Source organism: Vulpes vulpes, chromosome 5 (genome assembly GCF_048418805.1).
Source record: "Vulpes vulpes isolate BD-2025 chromosome 5, VulVul3, whole genome shotgun sequence".
NCBI lineage: Eukaryota > Metazoa > Chordata > Mammalia > Carnivora > Canidae > Vulpes > Vulpes vulpes.
This window is the reverse complement of record NC_132784.1, coordinates 126,101,861-126,111,352: the sequence shown is the minus strand read 5'-3', so window position 1 is coordinate 126,111,352 and position 9,492 is coordinate 126,101,861. Positions and strand designations below refer to the sequence as shown.

Below are 9,492 nucleotides of genomic sequence, written 5' to 3'. Positions count from 1 at the left end.
CCATCAAGTTCTCATAAGAAATCATCCGAGAGACAAACCTAAACTCACTTTAACCATATTCGGTAGATCACCCAGGATGCCCAGAGATGAGATGAGAGATCTTGAGAAGGAAAACAGTAGCTATGCTTGGGGGAAAAAAATGGGAGAAACCTTTTTCTGTGTTGCTCTGAAAGGTACCATCAAGATCAATAGATAGAAATATTTGTGGTGGAAATGTCTTTCGATTTGCCCTGAGGAAGAACTGTTTCAGCTGGGACCACTTATGAAAAGCTGTGTGTGTGCCGGGACTGGGGGGCCGTGCAGTGCAGCTTGCACAACCACCTGCCAGGGATGAAATTCAAGGGAGTCTGGCCCTGGGAGTGGGGCTAGGTTAGTGGTCCTGAAACCAGGCTGATCGTCGGAGGCACACAGAGAGCTTTTCCACATGCAGGATCCATGTCTGCATCCTGGTGAGTCTGGATAGGGCAGGGGGCCAGAGTATGTATTTTAGGAAAGTTTGCCAAGAGACTGATGAAAAGCCAGGCCTGGAAACCTCTGGATTATGACCTATGTTTCCTTGAGTTTAAGAGTCTGTGATATGATATATGCTGAGTTGAAGTTTGAAGAGGGAAGCTAGTATACACGAGGGCTGGAGTGTCACTGTAGGATGGATGGGGTCATGGAGGATGGCCAGGATCCGTGGGGGCCCCGCTGTCCTCTGACAAGGGGACACTCAGGTATATGTCAACGTCCTACAAACCTCCAGAATACATAATCTTTGAAAACCATCGTCAGGGACACCTGGGTGGCTCAATAGTTGAGCATCTGCCTTTGGCTCAGGTCGTGATCCTTAGGGTCCTGGGATCGAGTCCTGCATTGGGCTCCCCATTGGAAGCCTGCTTCTCCCTCTGCCTATGTCTCTGCCTCTCTCTGTGTGTCTCTCATGAATAAATAAATAAAATTCAAAAATATTTTTTGAAAACCATCATCACAAACAATCCCTCCCCAGAAGAATCATAAGGATATATTCCATTTTGAGAGGTGAGCTAGGTCTTAGACAAAACTGAAGAGAAAAGGAGATGCGACAATAGATGCTATGGCTAATGAAGGGAGCAGAGGAGAGGTGCTGACTTTGTTACTCTTTAATTGGAAGAAGATGTTATTTTAGGCAACAGGACATTTAAGAAATGCCATTAATTGTTTGTTGCTGTCACCGATGTGAAGAAGGTGGATGGGGGGCAGGGAATGGGTGTTTTAAAATAAGCCATTGATATAAAGTAAAGAGGGGGCACCCACCTGGATAGCTCAGTCAGTTAAGTATCCAACTCCTGATTTCGGCTCAGATTATGGTTTCAGTGTCACAGGATCGAGCCCCATGTGGGGCTCCATGCTCAGTGGGGAGTCCGCTTGAGATTCTCTCTCTCTCCTGCTGCCCCTCCCCCTGCTGGTACTCATGTTCTCTCTCTCTTTCTCTCTCTCTCTCTCTCTTAAGTATTAAAAAGTAATGAGGAGTTCCTAGGCCCCAGGGTAGGGGTGGGGGTGTAGGTTAGAGTACTAAAATACTAATCAATTACTAGTTACAAGGATAAGCACTTCCCTAGTCATCCTAACCCAGTAAGCACCGCTCAGTTATAGTATTGAGACACTGGCCAGTTCTCAGAGCAGCATTTCCCAACGCTGGGCAAAGAAGGACACCTAAGGAACTCGAGAATGCAAATGTATGCCAAACATTGTGTGCGTAGCTGTATAAGTTGGTCTCCCGCACATTTTCACAACCCTTTTTGAACTTTACGTAGACACTATTGTAATCAGTGAAATACATACATAGTCACTTAAAAACATTACTGAACTACTTCAGTAACTACTACTACTGAACTCTTACATTACTGAATTACTGAGCAGTTTTTTATCACCTAGCTCTGTCCCAACCAATGGGACCAAATACAAGTACAGCTGGGCATGCACAAACCTTCTCGTGCTTGTGGGAGTGCAAACTGAGTTCCATAGCTTAGGAGGGGCCTATCCGAGTTCATTTTCTTCCCATACACTCTGCAAATAGCTTTCCCTGGCTTCATACGGAGCTGGCTCTTTAGGTGTCAGGAGACAGGAGCACAGAGGGGGCTGGAGGAGACAGCAAGGATGTAGCCACCTCCCTTTTGTGGTTGGGGGGGTGTCTGCTTCCCACCCAGTGAAAATCTTTGTACAGCTTTCCGGCAAACACCTCTCTGAGGCTACGCATGTAAGTGAAATAAAGTATAATTTACTTTATTAAAAAAAAAAAAAGACTACTACTAAAAAACCAAAGAATAATCAGGAAGAGGATTGCCTGAATTAGGCATCGTTTCAAAAAAGTAATCATTGATTTTTCTATGATGTACAAGGTTGTAAACTGCCCTCCAGGAGTTTACAGAAGAGTGGGGATGCCACCAGGAAAGGGATGGAGGAGAAATGTTATGCATGCCCCAGAGTTGGACCCAGTGACTTATTAACTTCTATTAAATTAGATTATAGCTGTACACTATGTAAAGCTTTATCCAATGATGAAATTTGGTGCAGGCACATTGTTGAAAATGATGCACTCACCCCCCCCCCCCCCCCCCCGCCCCGTGGAGGGAGTGTAAAATGATGGAGTCCTTTACCAAACTTAATGGTGCATTCAAGAGCCTTAAAATGTTCGGGCCCCTTGACCCAGTCATTTATGGGAATTTCATTTTGAGTAAATAAGCCAAAGGAAGTTAAAGTTATATGCAGAAATAATGTCACTGTGCACAATTTCTAATATTGAAACTTTAGAAGCAATCAAAAGGCTTAACAATAGGGGAATATAAAAGTAAATCATAGTAAGGCTACTCAACAAAATTCTATGTAGCCATTAAAGTGTCAATAAGAAAGAACTATAGAAACGTGACAAATGCAGAAGATAAAGCACTGAGGGGGAAAAAAGCACAATATAAGATCGTATCAATGCCATAATTATAGTGAAATAAAAATATATTACCTACGAAGAAGGGCTGAATGGAAACATGAAAAAAATCCAAATGATTTTACTTAATGTGAGGAATTTTTGTATGAATTTATCTGTTTTTATCTTAGAGCATGTTTATATCATGATAAAGCTCGGCGCACCAAAGAAAGCCTGAACGAGAACACAGAAATGGTTTCCTCCTCCACCTGTGTATTATGAATGTAAGAGGCCGTTATCACGAATTCTCATTTTTAACATGACCCTCTCCTCAGGTGGAGGGAGAAAATTGGACGTAGGGTACAAGGCACTCACTGTTGAGTTTGCACACCAGCAGGGCATGGTGTCTCCCTCCCGGTCTAGAAGGAGCTACAAAGCAAGTGGCCGTCAGGAGAAGGTGGACGTTGTCTACAGTGAAGCCCAAGCCAGGGTGCACATAGGCTGCCAACCCCCTTGGGCCTGGAGGTTCTCCACCTGCTGGTGTTCTCAATCCTGGTTGTACATGACAATGGTCTGGGGGAGGACAGTGAGATTTTAACACTTTGGGTGCCTGGACCTCACCTCCAGGGATTCTGATTTCATTGGTCTATGGGTAGCTAAGTAAGATGAGGGGATGCTAGGAGAACTCCCCTGGGTGATTCTTCCCAGAATGAGGGCTGACAACCTCTGGTTTAGGCCCTTTGAACTTCTAGACTGTATCCTGGAAGCCTTGGAACTGGCCCCAAAATTTGAATTAGAAGAGCACTCCATTCACTCTCTTTACTTTTTATTGCAGTAAAATACATATGACACAAAATTCGCCATTTTCATCATTTTCAAGTGTACCATTCGGTTGCAGTAAGTACATTCACAGTGTTGTCCGACTATCATCTCTGTCCAGTTCCACAACGTTTGCATCATCCCAAATGGAAACCAATAAGCCATGGCTCTTCATTGCCTCCTACCTCCTGGCAACCACCTTTAAATTCGCTTATTCTGGGCAGCGCAGATCACTGGGATCACGCACCGTGTGGCCCACGGGTCCTCCAAGTGGTAGCGTGTGTCAGTACCTCATTCCTTTTCGTGGCTGACTAGTGTTCCACTGTATGGACAGACCGCATTGTTTATCCATTCGCCCGCCGATGGGCATTTGGGTTGTGTCCATCTTTTGGCTTCCATTCACTTTTCTCCCCAACTCTGAAGTCCCTCAGGCACAGAAGACCTGGAGAGGAAGAGCTTTAGAAGTCAAGGCTCTGGAGCAGGTTCGCAGTTCTCCAAGTGTGATCTCCCAACCAGCTAGGAACCACTTAGGAACTCACTAGAAATGCAAAATCACTGTCCCTGCACCAGACCGACTGAATCAGAGTCTCTGGGGGGTAGGTGGTTATAAAACTCTATGTTGTAACAAGTCTTGCAGGTGACTGAGACACGGGCTGACGTTTGAGAACTACGGGGTCCCTGACACTGGCTGGGATTCCAACTCGAGGTGTGTCTGCTGTCTTCACTCAGGTCAAAGCACCTTCGGAGCAGCGTGGTCCGGCCCTGGGCAGCCTCCCCGGTGGTTCAGTAATAACACCCCGTCTGTCGGGATCCAAGCTGCTAGTGTCACTGAGTTCAGCTGGTGCATGAGACAAGGTTGACACGACTCCCTCGTGTTATCACAGCTCTCTGCAATAAACAAACACATGTTGTAAGAAAATAGACTTAATTAGAGAGCTGCATCCTAGCAGTTTACATTGTTGAGTGTCTCATACACAGGGAACCGCAATCAACACGCTCACTTCGGAGAAGCTACCAGAAAACAATTGGCAGGGTCTCCACAGGGCCCGGTGTTCTGCTTCTCCTTCCTGCCTGTGAGGATCCCTGCTCTTCCCGCCAGCCTGCACCCCTGCCCACCTGTCCGTCCTGGGGACCAGGTGTCGTGGCACCTCCACGCCTTCGCTCAGGCTGCTTCTCCTCCCTGTGACCACCCTGTCCTCACCCCCCGCTCATCCAATCCCATCCATCTCTCATTATTCAGCCCCACTTCTTTTTTAAAAAAAATTTTATTTATTTGTTCATGAGAGATACAGAGAGAGAGGCAGAGACACAGGCAGAGGGAGAAGCAGGCTCCATGCAGAAAGCCCGATGTGGGACTCGATCCTGGGACCCCGGGGTCACGCCCTGAGCCAAAGGCAGACGCTCAACCACTGAGCCACCCTATTCAACCTCACTTCTATCTTCTCTCCTGAAAGCTGGAAGACGGGGCATGCCAGCAGACAGCCATCTCTTCCCCTGGTGCCACCATCCCTATTTGGACACATTGTATGGCCACTTTCTGTTTGCAGTCTTTAAAATAAAACAAACAAACCAAACATAGACACCTTTTTTAGAGCAGTTTTAAGTTCATAACAAACTTGAGCAGACCATACAGAGATTTCTTCTACACCCCCTGCCCCCCTCACACACACAGCTGCCCCCATTATCAGCATCCCCCACCTGAGTGATACTTTTGTTGGGGAACGACAAGGACACATCATTATCACCCAGAGCCCATTCTTTACATTAGGGCTCACTCTAGTACATTTTAGGGGTTTGGATAAGTATATAATGACAAGCTCTGATGTGTATGATGTAGCAGGGGGCGATATTGTTTAAAACCACAACTGTGGGGGCACCTAGATTGCTCAGTGGTTGAGCATCTGCCTTTGGCTCAGGTCATGACCCCGGGGTCCTGGGAACATCAAGCTCTGGGCATGGCCTGAGAAGGAAAGGGGAAAATGAAGAATGAGTTAAACTCTGTTCTGTAAGGAAGTGGCTGGAATTTGAGGGTTGGAGGATCTAGTGAGCTGTGCAGACAGCAGGTCCCAAAGAAGAGCAAGCCCGGGAAGATAATGCCACGCCAGGGCCTCAAGGGAACATGGTCAATAATCCTGACAGGGGACAGGACATTTAGCTTTCTGCTATTGCCTATGCTATGCTGTGCCCCGACTCCTCTGCTTAGGCCAAGAACAGAGCCTAAGGCACAAAGGATAAGGGAACTGGGGCTGTATAGAGCAGACAGTGATGTGGGCGGGAAAAAAGCTGTCACCACCTGGGCCTGACCAACCCGGTGAGCTGAGCAGGAGACCACTAGCCCTCCAAGACAGTCTCTGGAAATCCTGAGGAGGGCCTGGATCTCCCAGAAGGGGAGATGGGACTCGGCCAGTTACCCCGGATCACAAAAAGGATGAGCCCAGAAGTCTGGACCACTTAAAATCCTGCTTGTTTTACAATTATGATCACACAATGTCTACTGTGCAGAAACAGCACAAGGCTATATTTGGCCTTTCTGGATCATTCTGCTGTGATGGTGGTTGAGACACAGGGGCTTTAGGAGTGCTCCCTGCCAGATAGTTGAGGGGGCCAATATATTAGGCAAAAATCACAATAAAAGGAATGTGCATCGAGTATCCTCTGGGTGCCATATATTCGTTTTGTTTTGCAATAGCCAGAACAGGGAGTTAACTGCCTCGACACTTTTTCAGACTAAAATTACTGCAGCCATGATACAGAGAGAATTTTGGGTCCTTAGTCATCCATATGTCCATGCACTCAAGTGGACTAAAGATCCCCTTCTCTTTTTTTAGATTTATTTATGTATTTTAGAGAGAGAGGGAAAGCGTGCATGCATGGGGGAGGGGCAGAGAGAGAGAAGCAGACCCCCACCCCCACCCCGCTGAGCACAGAGCTCCACTTGGGACTCCATCCCATGACCCCAAGATCATGACCTGAGCGGAAACCAAGAGTCGGACACGCAATCAACTGAGCCACCCAGGTGCCCTTGGAGATCCCTGTCTACGGTGGATCTTGGATCTACTCTGCCGTACACACTTCCCTTTTCTGAGCCAAGGTCACGAGTACCTTCAGGTCAAGTCCTTCCATTATCTGCTGGTTCTATCCCATCTTGGCTGAGGGAGAAACCGCACCACACCACACAAACTGAACCCATGCAATGTCTGCTTCTCAGCAACTTCTCAAGATGTAGACATTCTCTTGAACTCACTGCTGCCCCAGATCCGTCAAAGGCTCAGCTGACTAGGATGTTGAGAGTTCCATGACCCTGGGTAGCTCTCTTAACATTTTTTCCTGGGCCTCGGTTTACCCACTTGCAAAACAGGGCTATTGTGTTACCAGCTTCACATGGTTGTGTGAGACTTGAGTGAGGTGACCCAGGCAGAGGGCTCAGCGCTCTCACGGGCCCCTAGTAGTGCTCAGCAAGCAGCAGCAATCACCACACCTGGTTAAGCCAGGACAGCCAAGGACTCTCAGTGCAATGCTTTCTATTGGATTATGCTGTGGCTTGTTGCCATTAACCTCCGCGAAGGGACAGCAGTGGCACCTGTTACTGTGTCTATGCTAAAGAAGCCGAGGACACAGTTTATAATGCTGTTGCAGTGTCCCAGTGTCCTCCTTTGAAGGGTTCTAGAGATCTTTCTTTCCACCCTAGTCTGAGCCCTCTTTCCAACTTATGAGCACCATGAATGATCTAAAATCAGGTCTCTGGCCTCACACTGGCCCTGAGAAAGCAAGTACAACTTTGTAGTAGGTATTCGGCATGGGCCTCGTGTCCGCTTCGTTTTATGACCCTGCCCCTCGTTCTCCTTACGAGGTGTCATTCTCTGCCTGGGGAAAATAACTCATCATCATCATCATCATCATCATCATCATCATCATCATCGTCATCCCCAAGCCCCTTCTGGAGGAGGCAGATAAGACCCAGGCTTTAGAGTCTCTGACTCAGATCTAAATCCAGGACTACTACTTTTCACTGTGCCTCAGTTTCCTTATCTATAAAATGGGTATGATAATCCTAAAACCTCTTCACGAGGAGGAGGTGTAGTGTACTAGCTAAGAACCTGGAGCCCAATCATCTTCGAATCCAGGCTCTGACACCAGCTGAATGACCCTGAGCAAGTTTTCTAACCTTTTTGAGCCTAGGTCTTTGTCTACAGAATAAGGATGCTGGTAGCTACTCCTTCAGAGGAGAAAAAACATAAATTAATATACAATGGAATCATCTAAACTACGCTTGGCACATAGTAAGCAGCATATTAGCTGTCAGCTGTTAGGATCGCTATTGTTATACCTGCAAAGTGCTTCGAGTGGCAACGGCTGCTAGCTCTCACCCCTCCCTGGTCACGAAGACTGAACAGCAAGCAGCTCTCCCGGTAACTCTGGTCTCCTCCAGTGTGGGCCAGGGCAGGAATTCGTGAGCAAGTGTCTGCATGGGACACTTGAGCGTGAATCCTCCCAAGCCTCTGGCCTTGGCAAAGCCAGGAGGGAAGGCTGGAAGGAGGCAAGAGGGTGAGGACAACCCATCTTAGATGCACCTGGTGCGGGCTTTCTCCAGACAAGAGAGAGCCTCGACCTTTGAATTTCCAAACTAAATAAACCCACAAGCTGAGCACTTAAGCGGTGTGTCGACAAACGAGCTCTGGTATGTGGACAAATGAGCTCCACAGCCTGAAGACTGGGGATGTGTTTCTTATGTAAATCCACATGAGCAAATAGAACATGCTCTTCTTCCTTTTCCAAATAACCCAGCCTGGGAACAAGAAGCCACCATCTGGTTAAGCAGGGGTGAGGCTGCAGCCCAGGTGGGTCCCTACCAGCCTTCCCACCACCTGCTCCTCGCCACTCCTGCTTCCCTCTCTGCACCCCCGAATCATTTTCTCTTATTGTCATACCTCCAGGCACCGAAAGCTACCTTGGCAAATTAGAGATGAGGTCAGAAATAGACACGGGGCTGTGGCTGAGAAGAATTTCCAAGGAGAGAAAGGCATCGACGGAAACAGAAGCTGTAGTAGAGCAAAAAAAATAAATAAATAAAATAAAGAGAGAGAGAGAGAGAGAGAGTTTTAAGGCTTCAAGCAAAGAAATCAGCATGATAGAGAAAAATATAGGAAAAAAGGATCCAAGGATCAGGACGTTATTATCATGTTTGTTATTTCACCTTTTTAAAATGCTCACTAAGCACCAAGCTTACATGCATCCTCTCATTTGATCTTTGAAGATAGGTGCTGTCACTTTATAGGTGGAGAAACTGAGGTTTAGAGAGGCTTGGAGATTTGCCTGAGCATCATTGTGCCCCATGTGAGTCAGGGTAGATTGGAGAAGATTCACAAGAGATCCATAAAGATAAAGAGGAACCTGAAATTCATGCCTTTTATCAAAAGGCTAGATAGTGTGGTGAAAAGAAAGCTGGGGAGCCGGTGCAGAGGGGAGGAAAACTTGGTAGCGACATTCTTGCTCCCTTTCCTCTTTCCTGGTGGGTCCTTGAGTGTCCTGGGGGCGGGGGTCATGGCTGGGGGAGCTCGCCCCACCCTCAGCTCCAGGAGAAGGCGCTAATGTGCTCCACCGGTGAGCACTGACCATCTCCCACACATGCTCCCCAGCAGTGAGTGGTGCAGGGGTGGGTGGAAGACTCATTGTGAGCCAGTGAGGTAGGAGGTATGTTTCCTGGGGTCTTCTAAGAAAAAAAAAATCTATTCCCTTTTATGGAAGCTCCGCTCCCTGCCCCCCAAATAATAATGGCATCCGCTGGGGCTGAA

The 9,492-nt window shown here is 47.4% G+C and overlaps 1 long non-coding RNA gene across 1 annotated transcript in view; it reads right to left on the bottom strand.

Moving 5' to 3' along the window:
- Window positions 1-3,690: 3,690 nt before the first annotated feature.
- LOC112925368 (uncharacterized) overlaps window positions 3,691-9,492 on the bottom strand; it is a 31,920-nt gene continuing 26,118 nt past the window's right edge. The window contains exon 3 of the long non-coding RNA XR_003236101.2: window positions 3,691-4,588. This is a non-coding gene — a long non-coding RNA (uncharacterized lncRNA). The remainder of the gene's footprint in view (window positions 4,589-9,492) is intronic.